We start from the raw sequence: 27,360 nt of genomic DNA on the forward strand, positions 1-27,360 counted from the left end.
ATTATTGTTATTAGTATTATTATTATGTATATATATATTTTTTTTTAGAAACTAATCTGACTGCATAGCATCAGCTAGCATCAGCTAGTCGTCTGCCCCCACATGGAGGCCAAACTAGGAAACGAAAGTCAGCACCTAAAACTTGGATACAGAATGTGAGAAAGCAGTTGAGACAATTTGGTCAAGCTTATAAAAATAGAAAAGGAGAAAATGTTCCATGCAAGTCTGTAACCACAAGAAAAGACTGTTTAAATTCTTGTACATTTAAATGTAGACTACATATCAGTGATGAAGAACGAGCACATATATTTTCTGATTTTTGGTCTATGGATGATACTCAAAAAAAGCATTTCTACAGTAGAACTACTGAACGACTCCAGAAGAAACGTCATCGAACCATCAATGAAAATTCACGAAAAACATATTCATTTTATTACAGCTTTTTTGTTGGTGATTTGCAAACTCGAGTTTGTAAAGAATTTTACCTCACTACTTTAAATATAAGTAGTAGAAGAGTTTATTATCATCATAAGTAGTAGAAGAGTTTATTATCATCATGAAAAGAAGAATGATGCTACTGGAAGCCCAGCCTTTTCAAAATGGGGGAAACACACCAAAAAGGTTGTTGATCAAAGATTAAAACAAAGTGTTAAAGATCATATCAATGAATTTCCAGGTGTACCATCACACTACTGTCGTAAAAGAACAAAAAAAGAATATTTTGAAGCTTTTTTAAATCTTAATAAAATGTATGAACTTTACTCTACCTATTGCAAAGAAAAGAATATTGCCCCTGTTAAGAAGCATATGTATAGATTCATATTTGAGCATGATTTTATCATTGAATTTCAAAAGCCAAAAACTGATTTATGTGATACATGTTATGAATACCATAATGTAGTAAATCCAACTGAAGAGCAAACCCAAAAATTTTCCAAACATGTTATGTTGAAGAATGAAAATCGAGCAGAACGTGAAAAAGACCGCAAACTTAAGGATAAAAATGTAGCTGTAGTATGCATTGACCTTAAAAATGTAATAAGTTTACCAAAATCAAACATAGGAGCATTTTTTTACAAACGTAAACCCTCAGCTTATAATTTAACTGGGCATTGCTCCCTAAATAAAAAAGGTTATTGTATGCTTTGGCATGAAGGCATTTCCGGTCGTGCAGGAAATGACCTTGCAAGTAGTGTAACATGCTTGCTAGAGAAGATAATTGTTGACCACCCAGATGTTAATAAACTCATACTATGGTTTGATTCCTGCGTGCCTCAAAATAGAAATAGCCACATGTCCATTGCCTTACGTGAGTTTTTGATACGTTACCTAAAAATCAGGGTAATAGAGCAAAAGTTCTGTGAATCAGGGCATTCTAGTATACAAGAGGTTGACAATATACATAGTCAAATTGATAGAGCACTAGCTCCTCTTGATTTAATCAAATATTTAGTCCACTTGGTTTAATCAGAGCAATTGCTAATATTCAAAAGAGAAATTCTTTTTCTGTCTACCAAATGAAAAGATTGGATTTTAAGCATTTTTCAGCTATTGCAGGCTATTTTAATTATAACCTTGTTCCTTATACCCAAATAAAGCATCTGGTTTACAGGGCAGAGTTTTCAGATCATATATACTACAGAAAGTCATTTACTGATGTTTGTTCAGAAGTACGAATTAAGCGTCTTCCTAACAATCCACGATCTTCATTAGCTGTGGCAAAAACCTTTTGCAGTTGTACCAATGGCTTCTGTCTTAAACCAGTGTGCTCAAATTTCTAATGATAAAGCTAAGGACCTTCAAAGTATGTTCAAGTATATGCCTGCTGTAGACATAACATTTTATAATAGTATTTTAAAATAATTTATTTTAATGTCAAAATATTTATGTTTTATGTTTATGTTATGGTGTTAAATGGGCTTCTTATTGAAATTGTTGTTTTTAATGAATTAACCAGATGTGCTTACCTTGCTGAATTTAATCTTTGAAATTCATTTCACTGTGAAATATATATTGGATAATATGTTCTTGGAGCTTATTTCAACCAAAGTTTTATTTTTTTGTAAAAATCTTGGTACATACTTTAGATAATTAAACTTTATAAATATTGCATTTATAAAGTTTTTTTACTAGTTAAAGTAAGATTTTATTCCAATAAAACAGAGATATGCCAAACAGTTCTTTACCTTGCTGCAATATATAAAATATATATACAAAATACTAATTTGTATTATATTTTTATATAAAAAATGGAGATCAGGGTGTGGTAATTCAGATACCTGCACATTATATCTTTTGAAGTATTTACTTTTAAACTGTGGTAGCAAGTATGGGAAATTAATATGAATCTAATTTGTTTACGTCTTTTATGTTTAAGTGATCTATAGGTCCTTTTAAAACTTTGAATTTGATTTTCTCAGTTCGGAAAAACATGGAGTTAGAACAAAATAATTCTAACCTCGCGATATATATATATATATATATATATATATATAGGTTAAATAATGCTTCTTACACAAAACAAAAACTTCAATATAACGAAATAAATAAATATTTATTTAACTATCTGTATTCAAATGTACACCCAAACACATATATTTTTTATATGAGCATAAGATAACAATGACCAATAAAATGTTTTGTAAAACTAGACAACAAAAACTTTTTACACTTACAAAAATTTCATCATTGGGATATAAATTCCATCCCATCCCGTACATAAATAATGTAACGCAAACTTTCACAATAAACAAAACAAAAAAGATCAAAAGTTATGCCTTGCAGAGTCTTTATTTAAATAAAAAATTAAAGTAACGCATTTAAGTTTAATGAAAACCGCCGCGTAAGACTTTAATTTCTCCAACTTCTGTTTATTAAATATATTTTGCGTTGCGTAATTTATGGAGGATTCCATATAAAAAAAGGCTAAAGAAGAGAAAATTTTGTTTCCAAATTCTAACAATCAATAATATAATAGCACAATAAAAAGACTAAATTCAACAATTAATAATAAAATAACACATTACAAATTACATAATTTAAATCAAAGATTGTTCTCCAACAACTCTACATCAAAGCATAGAAATTCTATTTGACGCATTCAAAAACTTTTTGATTTGTCCAGACAATAAAAAGTCTATATTGGCTAATTCAACAGTATCTGAGGTAAAACGGTTTTTTCAATTTGTTGGCACTACGCAAGAGAGTTCTGTTTATTTTGAAATTGACACGATTAGAAAAGTATATGACGCCATGCTTGAAGAGAAAGGTTTAAAGGCTGGAACAATAAAAAGTATTTTCATTAATACACTTTAGTAGAATTTTAATAAATGATAAAACATGTCTTTTTTTCGAAATAAATCAGCCGAGTTACATCCAGACAATTGTAATGATGCTAACAACTTGGACAAAAAGCTATAACAGAGTCGACCAACAAGATTTTTATCATAATTCCCATATAACACCAGATGAGATGTGGAAGTATTTTGAATCAGAAGGTGCTATAAATGCTGTTAATTTTTTTAAAACATTTTCTTCATTTAAACAAGATATCACTCAGAAACAATACACAACAATGAGGGACTATTTCATTTGCTGATCAGACATGCTAACCGTGCCGGCGTTGCTGCAAACATAACCCTTAAGAAGTTTTTTAATGGTGCACTAAGTGAAAAAAAAATTAAACAGTTTCTGTCTTTTAACATAAAACAATACAAACTACTCTGCACTTGTACTTTAAGACCCTAAATTATTTAAATAGTACACAATGTTTTAAATAATGTCCTAGATTTCAACAAAAGTTGACAATATTTCTTGGTTAAAAAACGAATAAGATCTGGTGCAAGTCCCATTCATGTGAAAAAAAACAGGTAATTATAATCCTGAAATGCGTAGTATTTGTTCTACTTAAATAATAAATTCTGCATCTACAGGTATACGTGAGAAGAAATTAGGGAAATATCAGAAAGTTGAGAAACTCTGATATATAAGCTGAAAAATTTTATTTCACTCAGGATAATCAAGCTAATGCAGTGAAAGCCTGTAGTACTTTGCAGTCTTATTTTATAAGTAAAAATTCCACAATTATCACTTAACCTAATCAGAATGAAGCTCATCAAAAAAACGTGTTGCGGAGGAACAAGTACTTAAAAATGTTTCCACAGAACCTCTACAAATGGCTGAAATTATAACGAAATTACCGTTGACTGGAATTAATACCACTCCTCGTATGATGTTTGACAAAGTCATAACCACATTTAAATCACCACAAATAAAATACAGTTCTGACCTTTCACCACCATTAAAAGCAATTTTTAAATATTAATTATATTTTAGTAAGGTTTATTTTTACATTTTTCTTGATGCTGTTTATACTTTAACAAACCAATATTTAAAGTCAATAACTAATAACCCAGAAATTATTTTTATTAATAAAAAAATAAATTATTATTTATTTAATAAATAAAATCTAACTAAGTCATATTTTAGAGCAGCCTGACACCGAAAGAGAAAAACTCTTTCTATATGGGACATTAAAGACATCAGAGACCTTAAGTGAACTGATAATTGGAGGTCCCATACTCAAATCAACAATAAAAGAACGAATTCAAATACTAGAATATCAAATACTCAATTATTCAAATAAGGACAAGACTGATGTATAAAGAAGAAAAAAAATAGGTCCTCCGACAATGGTTAAAGTTTTAACGAAATTAACTTTGACTGGAATTAATACCACCCCTCATAAGATGTTTGACAAAGTCATAACCACATTTAAATCACTACAAATAAAATGCAGTTCTAACCTTTCACCACCATTAAAAGTAAATTTTATTTCAATAATAATTACATTTTAGTAAGGTTTAATTTAATAATAACTTAACTCTTAATATTAACTGTTTATGCTTTATGAAAAACAATATTTAAAGTTGAAAATTCTTTAGCCTAAAGTTATTTTTCATCATAAAGAAAATCTAATTTAATTATTAAATAAAATCTAATCTTGTCATTTTTTAGAGCAACCTGACTAACAAACGAATAAAATTCGTTCTGCATGAGGACATTAAAGACATCAGAGACCGTAAGTGACCAGATCACTGGAGGTCCCATACTCAAATCAACAATAAAAGAACGAATTCAAAATACTAGAATATCAAAATACTCAATTATTCAAATAAGGACAAGACTGATGTATAAAGAAGAAAAAAAACAGAATATCTGACAATGGTTGAAGTTTTAACGAAATTACCATTGACTGGAATCAATACCACTCCTCATAAGACATTTGACTAAGTCATAAACACATTTACATCACTGCAAATGAAATGCAGTTCCAACCTTTCACCACCATTAAAAATTTTTATTTCAATATTAATTACATTTTAGTAAGGTTTATTTTTATTTTTTTCTTATTGCTGTTCATGGGATCTAACATTGTTTATAAACATCGTGTACCATTTAAACAATTCGGTGTCCAAAACTACAATTGCAGGGCCGTGTGTATCTATTGTTTTACGTTTAAAGACAGAAACTGTATAATTTTCATCTTTACTTATTGCACCATTAAAAAACTTTTAAAAGGTTATGTTTGCAGCAATGCCAGCACGGTGAGCATGTCTGATTAACAAATCAAATATCAAATAGTCCCTCATTGTTGTGTATTGTTTCTGAGTGATATCTTGTTTATATGAAGAAAATATTTTAAAAGTTTAACAGCATTTATAGCACCTTCTGATTCAAAGTACTTCCAGACCTCATCTGGTGTTATACGTGAATTATGATAAAAATCTTGTTGAATTGCTTTATTATAACTTTTTGTCCAAGTTTTCAGTCTGTCCTTTATTTGAAATAAATCAGCTGAGTTACATCAAGTCAATTGTAATGATGTTTTATCATTTATTTAAAATCTACTAAAGTGTATAAATTAAAATAAATATTTTTTTATAGTTTCAGCCGCTAAACCTTTCTTTATAAGCTTGGCGACCTATATCTTTTTAATAGTGTCAATTTCAAAATGCAAATCTTGCGTAGCGCCAACAATTTTAAAAAACTGCATTACCTCAGATATATTTGTATCAGCTAATAGACTCTTTTTTATTGTCTGGACCAATCAAAAAGTTGTTGAATGTGTCAAGTAGAATTTATTTGATGTAGAGTTGCTGGAGAACAATCTTTTGAAACAAATAGTTCATCCTAAGTGTCACTTGATTCCTTTTCTGAGTAAGATAAGTCACTGCTTGTTTTGTCAATATTTGATTCATCATTATAATTATTCCCATGCTCCTCAATATTTGTCCAGATTTTTGATTAACATTGATGTTGACAAAGTCAGATCTTCGGTCTTTGTTGTATATCTTGCTGGATTTTTTGCTTCCTATAATAAATTTCTGAAAGTTTTACTATTCGGTTTTAAATTGTGTGATTTTAGTAAATTGATGTCCATCCTGTTTACAACCGCTAAACATTGCAAGGCGTATTGTGTTAAAGTAGTTGAACTGCTCAATTTGTAAATTGTAATTTGATCTTAGAAAAAAAAACTAAACAAAAGTTAATTTTTTACCAGCAATTTTATGTAAAATTAAGATTGTTTTTTTTAACAAAATGATTGATGTACGCTTTTGTTACTCAAATATGTAAATACACTTGTTTTATTTAAACAACTTTAATGTACGTCTTCTAAATATTTCTAATGTTTACTATGAATTTCATTTCTGACAAAACAAAAAAAAAGTTGGAATAAAAGCCTTATAGGTTTAAATAATAAATAATTCTGGTAAAAAAAAGTTAAATTTGCTTATTGAACAATATATAATAATAGCCGCACTAAAATTTAAAATTAATGTTTTGTTGCTGTTGTCACTGTAGCTCCAAAACTTGAACAAGTGTAACTTATAAAACTAACATTTTCTAAATAAATATCCACATGCTTGCTAAATTATTTTGCTTAGACATATTTTTTTTAAATTATTTTTTACAGTTTATGGCTCATTTGCATTGTATTAAAACAACAATACAAAACGAAAAGGTTTTTCTTTTGTAGCTGAATATTTATTTCGATATTTCAATAAAAAGTTAATTTTATAAAAATTTAAACTAAATTTTTATATTTTTTTCTGAATTTATTAAATTTGAATTAATTTGCTTATTTTAAGTATTTGTAATTTAATGACTTTTCTCAAACAGTGACTGGTTTTAAAAACATTAACTACTTTATCAAACTACATCTAGTTAAAATATTTTTAGTTATTTAAATATTACTAAAAAAAAGTTTTTAGTGTAAGGTAAATAGCTAGTGTAACAAAATCGCTCTTTGCTTATGTAAAATTTTCTAAATTTGACCTTTTATCACAAGGCCTGATGCATTTATTAAATTAATGAGAACATACATTCACTGAGTCTACCCTTTAATAAGTTAATATACAAGCCATGTAATAATAAATAATAAAAAGTATTTTCTTTTTCCAAGATTTCTCCTACAATTTTTTTTTGGTTTTTAAACTTATTTTCATTAATAATGTAGGTTTTTTATTTTATATGTCTTCTACTTCAAATAAACTTGAATATCAAAAATTGCAAGAAATAGAATATTATTAGTATTTGTTTCTAGCCTCATCATTACTCTTTTATTAAAAGACCTATATGCAAAATGTGTAACATTTTGCATATAGGTTTTTTAATAAAAGACATATATATATATATATATGTCTTTTATTAAAAAATATATATATATATATTTTTTATCATATATATATATATATATATATATATATATATATATATATATATATATATATATATATATATATATATATATATATATATATATATATATATATATATATATGATAAAAACCAAATATAGATACATATTACACAATGTTTTCACATCATTTTAAAATGTGTTTAAATATTGAGTCTAAATAAATACCTTATCAAGTAACAGCACATTAGCCAAACTCAATGAAATCTTCAACAACAGCTTCCGATTTCTCAGTTGAAAAGACTAATTTCTATGATCATATTTTTAAAATAATGTAATAAAAAATTCTAATATATTATATACACATAAATTATTTAGAGTTTTTAGAAAACAAGATTGTAAATAATGGGATTTTAAATAGGATGTTATTTAATCCTACTTTGGCAAAAAATTTTGGTAATTTAGTTCCGGAAAAAAAAAAAAAAATTAAATATATGTATATATATAGCTTTTTACAACTTCATAATTGGGTTACCAACTTTCTAAAAAAAATTATTAAATTTATCATATCACATTTACTAAATTATCTTTGTTAAAAATAATGAATTAAGTTACATTTTAAGTTTAGCATACAAAAAATATATTAAAAAATATAAATGTATATAAGTATATATTTCACACACAATAACACATGCAAACATATAATTAAACCAATAATATAAAGCTCTTACATTGCTTGGTATCATAGCAAAATGCACTTCAGAGTTTTTAATATTCATAACTTCAGTTTTTTCTTGAGTTTTCTTTTTCCTTTTTTTTTTTTAAAAATTATTATTTTAGTATTTGCAATTAACAGTTGTTCATAATACTAATATTACCAAAAAAATAAATTTTGCAAGATTTTTTAAACTTTATACTTAAAATTAACAATGTTAACAAATCAAACAAAAATGTTGCCAGCTATTTTATATTTTTCAATGTCTCAATAAAATATTTAGAGATTAATTAAATCAAGTGTTTTGAAAATTTTTTCATGAAGAAATAAGAAAAAAACCAACAAAATAAATAACCAAATAACAAAACTTACAACTTAATTGTTCGAGTTATAAACATACTTTAGTAGAATCTTTTGGTTTTACTAGTTCCAGCTAAAAATAATAAAAGACTTTAATATATATATATATATATATATATATATATATATATATATATATATATATATATATATATATACACATATGCATATTTACATATATATCTTATACTGCTGATTTAGGTGAGCAGTGTGACATCATACTGAAATAGCCTGCTGCCGGGGGCTTCAGTACATTCATCGAGTGACAAATTGCTTGACTCACAACAGAGTGCTGCTACATCGACTGAGGGTTTGGCATAACACAGCAATATGTATATATATCTATATATATGTACATATAATATATATATATATATATATATTTATATATATATGTACATATATATAGATATATATGTACATATATATATATATATATATATATATATATATATATATATATATATATATATATATATATATATATATATATATATATAGAACCCTTAGATGTTGTCCGAAAGTCTTATCCATATTTTGTTGACAAAAAGTAAAAATTAAAATGCAAGACCGGAATTTTTTTTTTTTAATAATGATAGACTGCCTGCCCCAACCAAACCCTCAGTCGATGTAGCAGCACTCCCTTGCGGGTCAGGCTATTTGTCAGTCGATGTAACAGCACTCCCTTGCGAGTCAGGCTATTTGTCAGTCGATGTAGCAGCACTCCCTTGCGAGTCAGGCTATTTGTCAGTCGATGTAGCAGCACTCCCTTGCGAGTCAGGCTATAAGATAGTCGACGTAGCAACACTCCGCGCATGATTTACAGTAAAAAAAATAAAAATAAAAACATTTTATTAAAAAAAATAAAAATAAAAACATTTTATTAAAAAAAATAAAAATAAAAACATTGTTTATATTGTTAAAAACATTCAGAATGTTTTAAAAACATTCAGAATGTTTTAAAAACATTCAGAATGTTTTAAAAACATTCAGAATGTTTTAAAAACATTCAGAATGTTTTTAAAAACATTCTGGTCAATTAAATTTGCGTTTTTGTGGTTTTTTTATATAACAATTAATTTGTAATTAAATTAATGGTTTTGACTTTCGTCCAACACGAAAAGGTTGGACGAAAGTCAAAAGTAATTAAAAGTGACGTATGTGTTGGCGTAAGAATCACTTTTTTCCTTCCGCTCTTCCTAAAGCCAACAAATTATATATATATATATATATATATATATATATATATATATATATATATATATATATATATATATATATATATATATATATACACACACACACACAAACACACACACTTACTTTAGTAGAATCTTTTGGTTTTGCTAGTTCCGGCTAAAAATAATGAGAAACTTAAATAAATAAATACATATATATATATATATATATATATATATATATATATATATATATATATATATATATATATATATATATATATATATATATATATATTATATATATATATTAATATATATATATATATTTATATATATATATATATATATATATTTATATATATATATATTTATATATATATATATATATATATATATATATATATATATATGCATATGTCGACCACACAGATGAAACCACAGATGTCACATTTTTCTCATTTTGAGAAAAATGAAATTTAATGTTTAGTGACATTAGATATCTATTTGGTAATAATGTATTTAATTAAAAGTATATTTTTATGACATTTTAGTCCTAACACAATATATAAATGCAGTTTTTGTGCTAAACACAAGAATTATTTATTCACAGTGTTCTTTTGAAAACAAGACACTCATTTTGGACATCTGTTTTTTTGTTGCAAATTCATAAACTCATACACCATGTTAGCTTATAACCTTTTAGACTACTTGTTTTTCTAAAGGTAGATGGTAACACATTTTAATATACAACCACAAAATACTAAGTGTGTGTTGGGATAATAAAGCCCCCCCCCCCCCCTACTTCTTTTCATAAAAAAAATTCAAATAAAAAATTATATGAAAGCTTTTTTAATAAATAGCATTGCTACCTTATCTCTTCCTTTACCTCATCTATTTACCATAAATGATTCCATGATGTCTGTGTTTCATCACTTTATATCAAGTTTGTATAAACCATACAAAAAACAACTGAACAACACAATAATAAAAATGTGTCTTTAATTTTAAAGAAAAATAAAATAAATTGTTCAAAAATAATATCAAATAATATCAAATAATTTCTCACTTAGAAAATGTTTAGCTTTAATAAGTCTTTAAATTTTTAACAAAAAAGAGGCAACAGAGCTATGTATGATTGTTTCAGTCTATCAGGCATTTCAATCTTTGATCTAAATGTATGGGATGTAACACACATAAAACTAAATATTTTCTGTTTCCCATATAATTAAATTCTAAATAGCCTTTAATATTTCAATTTCTCTAAAGTGAACATGTCTTAAATGAACAAACAAATAAGAAGTTTGGCTTTGAAACTCTGCAAATTTCAGAAATTTTCTTGTATCATGTTTATATATAATATATATGTTTATATATATATAATTTCTTTTTTTCAATATTTTTCTGTGAACGTAATGTTGTTTACTTCATCAGACAAATTTTTCTTAAGAATAAAAGTTAGTCATGCGACTTATCATTGGTTTAGTTATAAATAACTTGGACAACTGTGTTTTTTACCAGGTAAACATTGGACAGCAGTTGTTGTTTCAAAGTTGTCCTTTTTTTTAAATGACCATAGAGCTTAAAACAGTTTTTTTGTTATGAATTTTTAAATTAAAATAGCTTAGTACTAAAATATCATAAAAATATATAAAACTTGAAATTTTCAAAAAGTGGACATCTATGGTTTTACCCATGTGGTCTTCATATATATGCATATTTACATATATATATGCATATATATCTTATACTACTGATTTACAACTTTATTTCTTCTGAATAAACGTCACAAAAGCGATGTCAAAAGATAATTTAAATAAAATTTTTTGCGTGACGCAAAACTGCTGAACGCGTAGGCATTTTGCCTGCAAAAAGGCGAGTTTTACTGATAAAATTTTTATTTAAAACACATGCAGGGCCGTATTTAAGATTTTGGCGCCCGTGGGCAACAAAATTTTAGCACCCCTCCACCACTTTGTTTATAATTAAATTTAAAACTAGTTGGTAAGTAATACTACTAATACTAATTATAGGGATTTGTGGTGTCTGTATTTAGTATTTTAATTAAAAAAAAAAAAAAAAAAAGCTAATGCAGTGGCCTGGTATAAAAATATAAAAAATCATTACTTCAGTTTTTTTTTCTTCCTTGTTTTGCCGCAAATGTTTTTATCATATCTAAGTAATTTAAGCTCTTTGTAAGAGTAGCTTCTATGTTAAGAACTGCAAGACTATTAAGTCTTTCTGAAGACATAGATGATCTTAAATAATTTTTTATTCTACGGAGTGTAGAAAAAGACCTTTTGGTTGAACAGGCCAAATTACAAAGGAACATTCTTAAAGCTACATCAACATAAGGAAAAATTGTAACTAATTGTTTTTCTCTTATAAATTTACTCATATCTAATAGGGTTTTAGGAGGATTGGTGGTTAATTTTAATACACTTTGAAAATGAATACATTCATTTTCAAAGGATTCATCTAGATCTTGTTTGTAGATAGTTTTCAACTTTTTTGCATCTTCACGTATTTTTGAAGGGTCTAGTTCATATATTTTTAAAATAAAGCTGTAGATATTATACTTATTATATTTAGATATTATACTGTCATAAGCAGATTTTCTTTTGTTGAGTTCGACTGTTAAATTGTCACAAATGACATAAAATGTATTAATTTTAAAATTGTTTTGGCTATCAAATGTATGACCAGGATCATTGGATTCATCAAAATGTTTTTTCGTTTTATTTGTTTATTTTCAAATTCCAGAATTTTATTACAATCTATAAATTTTTCTTTTGCTGCATCTTCATAGGTTTGAAACATTTCTAGTACAGATTTAACATAAGCAACTAATGAATAATATAACTCAACATTGTCAATACCCAATAAAACGTTCTACTGGTTCTCCATTTGGTAATACATACCTTATAATAAAAGAAAGTTGGTCAATGTGAGTTATACCTGGGGTTGAATCAATACTAATTGAAAAGTATGTTGCCGCTTTGACTTCTTTAATTATTGTTTCTAGGACTTTTTCTGACATTATACTTATGAACTGCTCATAAGTATAAAAAGATAAATATGATGTATTTCCTTTACCAGGATTCCCATATTTACTTATATGCTGAGACAAAAAAGGATCATATTCTGCAACTAATTTCATTACCATAATAAAATTACCACTATTAGCAACAGAAGATCCATACTTTTCTTCAGTTCCTCTAAATGGTAACTCATGACTAGCTAATGACTTCACTACAGAACATACTCGAGTTAGCACATTAATCCAATAATGTGTCTCTATTTTCAATTGACAAGTAATTGTAGTGTCTATTCGGCCTAAATCAGTTGCCCGTTGTTACATTTTGTATACACAAATTCTATGTCCTTCTGAGTTTTCATGTTTTATCAATTTTTCTGGATATTTCCAATTTGAGAATCCTTTATTAGAAAAAACAGTCTGGTTTTCAAACAAATAACAAGGGAAACAATACACTGATCCATTTGTTTCTGAGTAGGATAAATAATCTCGTTGGCATGTCTCTCCTTTGACTAATACTGTTTTAAACCAATCTTTATTTAAGTACCTATTAAAAGTCCGATGACCTCCGGATTTATGTACAATGAGATTTCTCTTTTTTGGAATGTGTAAAATCTGCATTTATATTTTAGCTAAATCCATTTAACTTCATTACGAAGTTATTGTATTAATGTAATATTAACTAAATTAATATTAATTATTTTAAAATGTATTAAATGTAACTAGAGAGCTAGATTATAAAACATAAAACTAATAACCGACAGTTGCTAAAAACACTTACCTTTTATTTCTTGTTTTGAAAAAAAATCAAATATTTTTGGAAGTTTTGAAATATTATTTTCAATTTTCAACTTTCTTTTTTTGTTTGCAGCTCCGCTAAGTTTTTTTTTTTGATTCATTTTATATCAATAATAAATATATTAATTATAACTATATAAGTATAATCTATTTTACCGTGACCGTGCTCGCCGCTATACTCATCTATGACGGAGGCCGAAATAATATTCCGCAGATTAGGAAACAAATAACAATTTACAATATTGTACAACTGTCAATTACCTAATATTTAGTATTTTGTATTATAATATTATATTTTAATATTAATATAATTTATAATTTTTCCCGAAAACTTTTTATAGTCTCCGTAAAAATTTTGGCGCCCCCTTGACATATTCCAGGGGGGGGGGGCTATTGTCCCTCCGAACCACCCCTTAAATACTGAACACATGTTGTAGGAAAATTTAGTTATTGGTACTTTTTCTTATTTATAGTTAATGTGTCGTAAATATTTCGCTATTTATAACACATTTTGATACATACGAACGATTTTTTTAGGTTTGACAGGCTGTTTAGGTTACCTTCTCATGGTGCCTACTTTCATAACTGATTTTAAAAAGTAACTTTAAAACTGATGTTATAGAATTTTTTTTATGGCGTTAAATAAAAGCCAAGATAATACTATAAGCGAGCACTAAATATCATAGTTTTATACTGTATTATATTTTTCAGATAAATTAAATTGTTGTTATTTAAATTTAAAATTAAACCCTTAAATGTTGAATCAGAATAATCCTTACTGAACATACTAATTTAATTAATTCACTATTGACCCGTATTACGGGTTATTTAAGTAATATTGATTCATTGTTATAATGAGCCGTTACTGTTTTTCAATAATAAATTATAGGCAAGTATTGATTATAAGTGCACAAATCACTTATCAATATAAAAACTGGATAGCGCATATGAGGAATTTTAGTGCAAATTTTGAAGCCAAACGATGCCATTTTAAAAGTTCCTGATTGTTCGAATCGGATTTTATTCCCCGTGAAATTTATTTAACAAACACATGCAAATATCATTTAGTTATTTAAACCCGCATTTTACCGAAACTTTATTTATTCAAAGTGTTTTTTTTGTTTCATAAGACGAAAAAATGATCCGCTTTTTGAGTTTTTATCAAAAGTTCTGACTAGGGAATTGCGATATCACTACCGAACTATTGAAGTATCAAAAAACACCGAACTATCGGTAGTAATGATATTGAAAGTGCGATATCAAAAAACTGAATTTCAATATCGAGTGTTAAAAAGTGAAAACATTTTTTCCAATTATGAAAATTGTTCGCATCACTATCGAAGTCCTTTATGCCACTACCCTCAATATAAAAAAAAATCGGTATTAATAATAATACGAATTTTTTGAAATAAATTATAATTAAAAATGTTTTGTCCTAAATTAAAAAACTTCAGATCATAATAATTTTACCTGAACACTTAACGTTTTATTAAAATTAAATTATGTAAATTCAATTTAAAATAATTCTTCATTAAAATTCTTTATTAAAATTGAATTATACAGTACAATCTCTCTAATTCGATGCGAATTCAAATGCAAAGTCACATTTAAAAAAAAATTAACCTTATATAATTGGAAAATCTCTCTAAATTCGAACTTTTATTTTTCCCCATAAAATTCGAATTAGAGAGATTCTACTGTATTAAGTAAATTTCATAAAATAATTAATTTTCAATTATTTTTATGGCTTAATTTTTTTTCACAGAGGTTATTTCTTTTAAAAATAAAATTTACAGGTCTGTCTAAAGAAATTAATTGTGAGAATAACATTGTTTTATTGCTTTGAAGAAAGTGACATCTTAAGCGTTGATAAGCCAAGAGCAAGTCCTTATTAGATTTTCACGGCAAAGATGTTGCCCAATGCAAACAGTGCCCATCAAAAATAAGTACCAAGCTAAAAAAATGTAAGTCAAACAAGTTTTTATAAAATTGAATGAACTTTTTAAAATTCATTGTTTGTATTTCTCACAAGTGTTGGAGACTTGAGTTTAAACTATTTTTATTAATTAAATATTAAAAAAACAAAAACGTATGTAATTTTAATCAAGCCTTGATAAATATTTTGTCTCTGGGGAAATAAAAAACTAATTTAAAAATGTTATTTTTTTTTGAAAAATTTCAAAAGGGTGGAGTTTTGTAAAAAATATGAACAATCATTTAAGATAGTATATTTTATCTTGTAGGCGGGCTAACCAAAAGAGGTGTTTGGTTCTTTTGATAGTGGCGATAATTTAAGTTTACACTATCAAACACTTTTAAAAGATACCGTTCAATACCGAACTTTTGAAACTGTTGATATTTAAAAAACTTACTTTCAATATCATAACTTCGGTAGTGACTGGTTATTAATACCAACCAGAATATAGTACCGACTTTTCTCACTACCGCAATCCCTTAGCTCTGACTTAATTAAAAACGCAGAAAATTAAAAAAATTTTGATTTTAATTACTCAAAAGGTTTTAAAAATATACAAATCTTTTGAAAAAGCAGATACGAGAATAGACGTTTGCGGAAACAATTTTGTTTTCAAACCTACACCATCGACTGATGATGTAGATTGGGATAAGGTTGTGTTTTTAATTAAATGTTATATTTTATAAATACTCGATTTTGTATATAAATGAAAAACATATATCTTTATTCATTCTAATATACATATACATGCATGTGTGTATATGTATACAAGTCTATAAATACTATATTTCAGGAATAAAGGAATATATATATGATGTATATATATATATATATATATATATATATATATATATATATATATATATATATATATATATATATATGTGTGTATATATGCATGTATGTTATTATATACAATATGTATATTTATATATACATACACGCATGTATATGTTTGTGTGTATACTAGTGTATACATTCTAAACTAAAGGATTATATCTAGTGTAAATCTATGTGAATATGTATATACATATGTGCGCGAAAGTATGTATATAAATATATATCTATACAAGTGTACACGCAGGGCTCTTCCTAGAAGGTTGCTAACCGCGACAAATTTTTTTTAGTATTGGTGGCAGTACAAAAAACACATGTGCGCTACTATTACTGGAGAGAGGGGCGCCATAATTAGGTTGGCTCCGTGCGCAGCAAATCCAAAGGAACGCCCTGTGTATGCACATTCATCTTTTGAACTTAGTTGAAGTTACATTATTTGAAAAAATTTTTATTTATTACATATTATGATTACAAAAATTAAATTTAAATGTAAACTGATTAACAAAAATTAAATAAATGATTACAAAAATTAAGTTTAAATGTAAACTGATCGTAACTTTTAAATCACCTGCAGCAGCTTTTCCCTAAATTAAAATTTCAAGATAAATAAAAAAAATCACGACCATTATGTCAACGAGTCACACATAACATAGAATAAAGCTAATCTGTATTAAACGCTAAATGTAATTTAATGCATTATCGAAAATCGTATAATTAGAGCAGCAAATACATACAACGACGTAAACTTTACATAAATTTTCAAAAAATTTTCTAAAATTCATTAATTTATTTTTATCATCTTATCAAGCAAAAAAAATCTTCAAATATTGCTATAATAAACTTTTTTTTTTAGTTTAACTTTAATTAAAATGTTAAGAAACTCTGAGGAATAAATTTATGCTCAATATAATATACAAACTTTTTTTACTTATTGACAAAAATTTATAATAATGAATAATATACACGTAAACTCTTACTAAATACTTAGCTGTTCTGAGCAGTGCTCGATGAACGAAAGCTTTTTTCCTAATTATAGGAAAAATCTCTGTAGTTGTTAAGTTGTCAATCATCGTTATTGACTTGTCGGATTCAAATACCAAACCTTAAAAAGATAGAGCAATATATACAAGTTCATATTATTAAATACTGTAATACAATAAAAACAAATAAAATAATGTGCCCTTGTATATATACAACTTCCGCAGTCATGCCTAATTATTAAGAAAGATTAATAAAAAACTTACTCTTCAAGTACTCACTGCACTCACCATCAACCAACATATTCCTATCTAAAATTTTTGAACTCATTCTTAAAATAATCTAATCTTGTATTAAAAAAAAACTAAACTTCTAGAACACTAACAACATAGTTTTTATAATTACTTCATGCTTGGTTTGCTAAATCTATTAGACACGATAGTTATTAGTTTTTTATGAGTTTTTATTGCCAATTTAAACATTTTTTACGATTTATTTTCGTGATGTTTAGCAACACAACGGAACTTTAATGCTTAACAGCTAAGTTTAACCAATTACCATAAATTAAAATTACATTTTTTATAATAATTATAAATGTTAAATTTTTTTTGTAATAAATACGTTAAATCTAATGTTCTATTTTATTTTGTTATAATTGTGCCAAAAAATAGTTGTGGCTTCTTAATTAGACCACAAGATATCAACCTCACTACCGCATAGTTTTTAAGATGAAATGTTTTCCCACCCATCTCTAGCTCATTAGACTCCCCCCTCCTTCCATTTATCAATTTTTACTTGTCGTTAACTTAGATACTATAGACCGGGTAAAAATGGAAAAAAGCAATTGCTCACAAGCAATTTCTCTTAGTAAAATAAAAAGCTGAAAAAGCAAATGTTCACGGCAAAAACAATTGCTCAAAGATATATATATATATATATATATATATATATATATATATATATATATATATATATATATATATATATATATATATATATATATATATATATATATATATATATATATATATATATATATATATATATATATATATATATATATATATATATATATATATTCTAATAAATAAGACAATTTTTTTAATTTTTGTTAAAATCATTTATTTTATGAATACATGTTTCGACTATATCATAGCCATCATCAGTTAAAATATATTAAAATGGTTAAATCAAAATAGTAAAATTTGGTTGAATTAATAGAGACCTTATAATAAAAAATACAATAAAAATGCAATTAAATAATGTAGCAAATATTTTAAAAAGATAAAAGAACCGGTAATGTTTAAAGGAACTAAATTGAACTTGTCATTTTTACATGGTTCATTTGTTTATTAACAGTGGGTTTTTCTCACTCTATGTACATACTTTCTTTGAGTTTTAAAATTAAAATTAAAACTCAAAAATTAAAATCATATTCTTTTATTAATTAAAATCATATTATATTTATTTTATATTATTTTATTAATTAAAATCATATTATATTTATTTTATATTATTAATCGTATTCATATATTTTCATATTTGTTGAATTTAATTAAGACGGCAGCGTATAAACTTTTTGTTTTAAATATATTTTGATGTTATTATATATTTACAATATTTCGCTGACCTATAGCGGTCAGCATCACCTGATAGCGGTCATTACACCTGTTGATGCTGACCGCTATAGGTCAGCGAAATATTGTAAATATATAATAACATCAAAATATATTCAAAACAATATATATATTGCATTGATATTTTTGTTATTATTGTTATTATTATTATTATTATTATTATTATTATTATTATTAGTAGTAGTAGTAGTAGTAGTAGTAGTAGTAGTAGTAGTAGTAGTAGTAGTAGTAGTAGTAGTAGTAGTAGTAGTAGTAGTAGTAGTAGTAGTAGTAGTAGTAGTAGTAGTAGTAGTAGTAGTAGTATTTTAAGTTATCTTAATTATTTTAAAACTTATCTTAATTGTCTTTGCTCATTGTAATTTTTTTTTCCTTATCGATTTCTAAAAAGATTATGCAATTGTTCGATACCATTTAATTTTTTTTATTCCGGTATTGTGTGGTATCAGACCGAGATACGAGATTATCCGTCTCGATATCGAGTTAGACGATATCGATTATCTCATTATAATAATAAGATAATCTTTATAATAATAAAATAATCTCATTATAATAATTAAGATAATCTAATTTTTCAGATATCTAATTTTTCAGAGACGATATCGATTATCTCGTGTTATCTAATTTTTCAGTAATTCAAATAATAAATTGAGACTACTTAATCTGTATTGAAAAATAGATAAATAAAAATAGATTTCATGTTTAAGAATAAAATTGTTTAATAGTTCAAAAAGTTAATACAAGAACTGCATTAAATTTTACACAAACAAAAGTGTGTTTAAAAACAACTTTTAGCTCTAATATTAGATTATGATAATACTAAACGCCACACTATTTTAACAAATAAAGTCATTAACAACTTAATTTAATAGTTTTAAATTGAAAAGGGTTTTAATTTTTTATAAAACTTAGACATTTTTACTTTTCCCAACACTCACTTTTTTTAGTTTGCCTATCTTTAAAACATGCTTTTAATTAAATAAATTTTCATGATTTTAAATTTACCTTATTAATCATTAGCCAACAGTTAGGGAAAAATATTAAATACACAATCAAGGTAAGAGTAATTTATTTTCCTCGCGTTTATTATTTTGATTTTATTATCGTTAGGATAGCATAAAAATTAGGATAAAATGTTGTTAATTTCTTTGGAATTAAATTTCTGCAGACAGAAATCTATTTAGAATTAAATTTTTTTAGATAGAAATCTAATTCTAAAATTAATTAGAAAAATGTGTCTTAAACGATTTGCAATTTCATAATATCGGGTTTGGCATTTAATCTGGCGGTTTTTAGCACAAATCTGGAGGTTTTTTTAATTTAGTCTGGCGGTTTTTTGTATTTAATCTGAGGGTTTTTAATTGTTCGTGCCACACAAATCTTTATCATAACTAATAGTATTATTTTTACTACCTCGTTTAAACTAAACGAGGCAATAAAAACAAAAACTTTATTCCTTATTTACAATTTAAGAACCTTTCTCATAAATTTTTTAAAACCCTAAAATTAATAAGGAACAAAAACAATGCTTAGAAATTAATGATGAGGCAAGAAATTTATTCATTAATTTTGTAATTAATAAAGAGAAAAGTCTAAAATTCATGGTGAGACTTCAATACAACGCCTGGTTCATTAAAATATCACTGGTAATATCAATCCTGAAGTTAGGGGTGGATTTTGACAGTCTAGTTGTGCTTAGGAAATAAGAGATAAGCTGTATGAGTTATGTTTTTTCATTGGAGATAACAAAAGCTATAAACTACAGGAGATTAAGGTAAAATTGGGAATTGATGCGAATCTCTGTACAATACGGCAATGGTTAAAAAAATTGAGTTAAACATAAAATTTTAGGACCCATAAAGCCCAATACTGAAGAAGTAAAATAAGAAAGAAAAACACGTTTCATGGTCTAAATTTGACATTGCAACAATGTTTCAGAAATATCATTTATATCGATGAAAGACCGTTCTTTCTTTAAATGATAAAAAACCACGGAACGACCTCAAATCATCGTGTATTGACATTAAGAGGCCGGAACATAGTCCACAGGGAAAGAATAATTGGTGTAGAGGTGACAGCAGATATTTTTAAAGCATTCTTAAATACACTTAAAAGAGTTTTTAGGGAGGAAAAAGGGTTTACCATGGTGATGGACGACATTAACTTTTAACATTCAATTTCATGTTTCTATAATAACTATCCATATGATATTCGTTTTTTACCTTGATACTCCCCGATACTCCCTGGTACCTCCGATGTTCCCCGATAGCCCCGATACTTACTATTTCTAAATCCTTGTGAAAAGATATTCTCGAAAGTCAGTTATGCTAAAGAACAAGAAGCTCCCATCGGAAATAACAATTTATTAGAACGAATGAGGAACATTTGTGAGCATATTACGAAACAAGATTATTCAAACTTCGTGAGACATTGTGATTTTTTTTAAATACCGATGTGTTAATGGAGATCACATTAATTAGAAAATAAAAAGTCGTAATCGTTCAAAATTTGTTTTTTCGAACTTGTATAAATATTAATTTGTATCAAACAACAAAATAACTCGAAAATGTGAATGACTATTATCATTTATAACAAAGAATAAAATGGGGATCAAAATTAAATTAATTAAATCACGCAATCATTAAAACTTTTTTTTTTTTTAATTAAAAACGCATTTTTAATACAAATATAAAAGTAACTTTCAAATGTAATATATATATATATATATATATATATATATATACATATATATATATATATATATATATATATATATATATATATATATGTGTATGTATATATATATATATATATATATATATATATATATATATATATATATATATATATATATACATATATATAAATATATATATATATATATATTTATATATATATATATATATATATATATATATATATATATATATATATATATATATATATATATATATATATATATATATATATATATATATATATATATATATATATATATATATATATATATATATATGTATATGATACAGATATTGAAAGAAATAGTTTAAAACTGAGTATATTAAGGTGACCATATTTGAAAAATACCAGACGCGTACAAGGAATAAATTTTGAAAGTATAAATACTAATGGTATTTAAATCAGGTCCGTAGGTGATTTAAATACCATTTCTTTAAAAGGGGAGCACTTTTTCAAGAGGCGTCAAAAATAAAATTAAAATAATGGCGCCCAAGGGGAATTTTTTTAGTGTCTATATTCACCTATTTTTTGATAAGATTTTGCATAAATTTAATTAGATGATTAATTTTATTTTTTATATTTTCGAGACGTTTTCGCCTTGCCCTATTTTGTGTTGTGCTAACAATTTATGAATAAATGTTTAAATTCAATTTTTTAGTGACCAAACAGGACAAAGAGCAGGGGAGCACGTGCCCCTTTGCTTCCGCCCTGCCTACAGCATGGTTTAAATGGGTTTTACTAAAAACTCATTTGTTTATATAAATTAAATTTAACGAATAAAATAGCTGCCAATGTTCTCATTGTAAGTTGGGATTTCCCTTCCTTCCAAATATCATAGACAATCGAAAACAATCGCTCTACGGAAGCGTTTGTACCTGGCAAACATAAAGCGGCTTCCACCAATTTCAACCCATCTCTTGTCACATTCAACAGATTGTGAGTTCCAAGAAGAAAACTTTTTCTTTGTGTAATATAAATTATTTCTCCAAGTTTCGTCGAACAATTCATTGTCATCAAATGTGATTTCTATTGATTTTTACCAAGAAGTTTTAGTTTTAATAATTTCAATCCATTCAACTTTACAGTTAAGTAAAGAACATTTAAAAACTTCAACCTGATTAAAGTGACGCGTCCACTCATCTATATGCTCTAGACAGACACTGTAAAAAATATCTACCTCTTTCAGAAATTGGAAACGACTGCTTTCTTCGGTAACTTGCAAATGTTGTCTTACCATGAAAGGTAGAAATTTTTCTTCTTTTCTAGATTATATCTGGTCTTTCAAATCCTTTAATACTACGGCAACTTCAGCAGCAGAAATATCTTTATCAAATTTTTTTTTACCGTGTTATAAAAAACATTGGCTTGACTGTGAACAAAAAACAATTATATTTAACCCATTTCGTTATTGAAAAAGTCAAATAAAAGTTTCGGACAATTTTTTAAGCTTAAAAAGTATGATCTTAGTGGCTGATATAACTTAAGCACACTTAGTGGCTGATATAACTAAAACACTTTCGATAGCTGGAAGTGAGTCCAACCAACGAACTTTTGAGAATCCTAGCAATTTTTGATATTCCACACCGGACTCATCGCAGAAATTTTTTAAACTAGAAACTCGAACAGTAAAAACGGTAAAAAAAAAATTAATAAATAAATTTGGAGAATAATTATATCCAGTGCCGGATTAACCATTAGGCAAATAAAGCACATGCCTTAAGGCCAGCAAAAAATCCAGGCAACAAAAAAATTATGCATAAATTTATATTTATGTCTTATCTTTATTGATGAAATTATTATAATTATTCCAATTATTATACACATTTTGTTCATATATCAATTTTACGATGTCAAAAATTGTAACTAATTCATTCTTATAAGTGATAATTTTTTTCTTCTAAAATATCGATTTAAAATATTTCGAATAAAATATTCGAAAAATGTTGTGTTTTTTTATATTTTTGAAATTTGATAACACTTGTTTTAAACAGTGGAACTTTTTCGTAAACAATAACAAAGCGTAGTAATAAAATTAATGGTTTTAGCAAATGAATATACTTTTAGATATAACTATTGTTATAAAATTGTAATCCTTTAAACTTATTTGTAGGTTTAAAGAAGAAAAAAGCATCACATTTACTGCAGAAAGAACTGGGTATAGCTTTTTTGTTCAACATGCCTTGTTTTAAATGTTTCTATCAAAACATATTTGTCACATATTTTATTTATTGTTGATATTAATATAATAAAGCTCACTAATATAATATGGATTAGATCCATGTATCTCAACTATACTGAGTGACTTTCATTTTGACTTTCACTATCATACATTATTATCTATATATATATGTATGATTTTTTATCATATATATATAAAACGATATGTTTAATCATTATTATATCACATATCCATTTTATATATTCTAATTAATATTATTTTAATTTATAAATTAGTTTTTGCTATAACATAGAAAACATATATACACTATACATGTAGAACTTCAGTTTTGTGACCTAGGGGTATAAGAAGCAGATCATTAATAAGTCAAACAATCAATCCCAGTGAGTAATTTGCATGAATTTTTGAACACCATGCTCCTGAAATAAACAAAAATAAAATCCTTCACTTATAGGAATCTATAATTTTTAATGAATTATGTTGACGCTGTCATCATTATTGTTAGATTTCTGTTGTAATTATTATTTTAATTGAACAAAATATAAATTCTGATCTTTCCAAGTTGAGTCTTTGTCTATTTATTGATGGATTTCTCTTTAATTTATTGATGGACCTCTCTTTAACAGCACAGTGAAATGTTTTTGGGTTATATGTGGGTGCATTCTAGAAATCCCATCATCTGATTTCATAATTGGTGTTTATTCTGGTAGTTCAAAACCAAATTCATCAAATGATTTTCTTCTGGTATACTGGTAGTTTGATTTTAAATTATTATTTCGAATATTAAAATCTATATTATATATAGGTTTTGTATGTTCTTATCATGCAGTTCACAAGAAATCAATTTTTAAAATTTTACATCATTTTATGATATGACTTTATGAATCAATTATTTTTAATTCGAATAATTATGCTATTGAATACATAAAAATACGTTTTTAAAGATCACTTTTACGTTTTACTTTTAGATTAATGTCGATACGTAAAGGTGGTTGGGAGCGAGCGAAGGAGTTAGAGAAGAAAATGCATGATGAAGATAAACTGTTAAAGAAAATACCCAAAATCAATTCATTTTTCACTGCCACGAACAAGGTTGATGCTACTGATAATATTACTCTCAATTCCCCACCATTCTTATCAACATCTCAGGTAGGTATTGATCACAAGGAAGAGGCTGCAAAAATTGCATATGAACTTGGAAATACTGAAAAATTTGAAGACAGAGCTGATACTGGTTCAGGAACCATTCCCAATGATGTTGGGAGTTTTGGTGACATAACAGATCATGTGCGTAACATGTGCATCAGCCTTGGAACAATCCATTTTCGAAACTTGGCAGACAGTTATCCAGAAAAAAAGCGGGAATACAGTGGAGTGAATCGCTTCCTAAATTCTAGTGTCTTCAAACGGGTTTTGCCAAATGGTGATATCGTTGATCGTGACTGGCTTGTTTATTTTCCAGCCAAGACATGTGTCTTCTGCTTTCCTGCATTCTGTTTTCATCTGACCGGTCACAGTTGTCTGGCTCAGGATTTAAGGATTGGAAGAATATGACACAATACTTAAAATACCATGAAATCAGTGCAAAGCACATACAATCAGTTCTCACTTTATTTCGAAGAAGTGTTGCTGCTGGGAGAGTTGACGAGCAATTGCACAACAATATGTTGGAGCAGCGCAATTACTGGAGAAATGTCTTGTCACGCTGTGTTGCTATTATTACTTTTCTTTGTGAGAGAGGTCTCCCTCTTCGAGGTAGCAATGAAGTTGTTGGCTCCAGGGAAAATGGGAATTATTTGGGCATCTTGGAGCTGATTGGTCAGCTTGATCCATTTTTGTCCCAGCACATCTGTACTCATGGCAATCACGGACACGGTCACACATCATATTTATCAAAAACAATCTGTGAAGAACTAATTGCAATGATGGGTGAACAAGTTATGGGTTTCATAAAGGATGAGATTTCAAAGTCACGGTATTTTTCAGTTTCAGTAGATTCCACTCCTGATATTACCCATTGTGACCAGCTGACCATCATTCTTCGTTATATTATTATGGTGGATTACCAGCCTGTGGAGCGTTTTTTGACATTTATCCAGTCACACAGGGCAGAATCTTGCTGACACACTGCTTCAGTACTTGTCAGATCAAGACATCGACTACAAAAATTGCCGTGGTCAGACATATGATAATGCCAGCAATATGTCTGGTAAATATGTTGGCATGCAACAAATCCTGAAAAACAAAAACAGTTTAGTGGACTACATTCCTTGTGCTGCCCACTCGTCGAACCTAGTTGGCCAGTCAGCTGTGGATTGTTGCATTAAAGCAGTTTCATTTTTTAACATATTGAATCGCCTGTATACTTTCTTTGTAGCATCAATACATTGTTGGGATGTCATGATGACCCATGTTAAAAACCAACCAGAATGCCTTGTTCCAAAATACCCATCAGATACCCGGTGGTCTGCTCGAGCTGATGCTGCAAAAGCAGTGTTTAAGGGGTACCACCAATTACAAAGTGCTCTTCAGGAGATCTCAGGGGATTGTAATCAGAATGGTAACACAAGGAATGAAGCGGGTTTATTGGCCAAACAAATGGATACTATTGAAGTTGCCCTATTGTGGGAACTTTGGAATGACATTCTGCAGAGGTTCAACATTAATAGCAAGTTATTGCAAAGTTCTACAATCGAATTAACTCCAGCTATTGGTCTGCTGAAGAGCTTGCATATATTTTTGGATGAATGCCGAGAGAAGTTTGATGATTATAATCAGAAGGCAGGTGATCGCTGTGGCAACAGCACATATAAATCTGAAAGTCGAAGACAACCAAAGCGTAAGAGACAAATCAATGATGGAGATGCCGCAGATGCTATGGAAGGGATGTCAAGCCAGCAAAACTTCAAGGTCAATACCTTCTATGTCATCATCGATCAGCTGAAAAATGCATTAAAGAAACGCATTAAAGCTTACTCAATTGTGCTGCAGAGATTTAGAGTTCTGACTGAGTATGACTCCATGAACGATGAAGATATTGACATTGCTGTTAAAGGAATGGTTACTGTGTACTCGAAAGACCTTTGTTCTAATTTTCCAACAGAATTTCGACAATTTATGTGCTGGTATAAAGAACAGAGAAACTATGAAGAAGGATCAAGTGCACAGAATCAAGTTGATTCAAGTGCTCAGAAGATGTTTAAAATGCTGCACAATTCTGGTGTATATCAA

The 27,360-nt window shown here is 27.1% G+C and overlaps 2 long non-coding RNA genes across 2 annotated transcripts; one reads left to right on the forward strand and one right to left on the reverse strand.

Moving 5' to 3' along the window:
• Positions 1-2,535: 2,535 nt before the first annotated feature.
• On the reverse strand, positions 2,536-14,090 carry LOC136085939 (uncharacterized). Its single transcript, XR_010641275.1, has 6 exons — positions 13,771-14,090; positions 10,098-10,130; positions 8,787-8,847; positions 8,431-8,509; positions 7,928-8,009; positions 2,536-6,373 (listed from the first exon to the last, which is right to left on the reverse strand). It is a non-coding gene; the product is annotated as an uncharacterized LOC136085939 (long non-coding RNA).
• A 10,681-nt stretch (positions 14,091-24,771) lies between these two features.
• Positions 24,772-25,153, forward strand: LOC136086585 (uncharacterized). Its single transcript, XR_010641447.1, has 2 exons — positions 24,772-24,873; positions 25,098-25,153. It is a non-coding gene; the product is annotated as an uncharacterized LOC136086585 (long non-coding RNA).
• Positions 25,154-27,360: the final 2,207 nt, after the last annotated feature.

This window comes from Hydra vulgaris, chromosome 10 (genome assembly GCF_038396675.1).
Source record: "Hydra vulgaris chromosome 10, alternate assembly HydraT2T_AEP".
NCBI classification, from domain to species: domain Eukaryota; kingdom Metazoa; phylum Cnidaria; class Hydrozoa; order Anthoathecata; family Hydridae; genus Hydra; species Hydra vulgaris.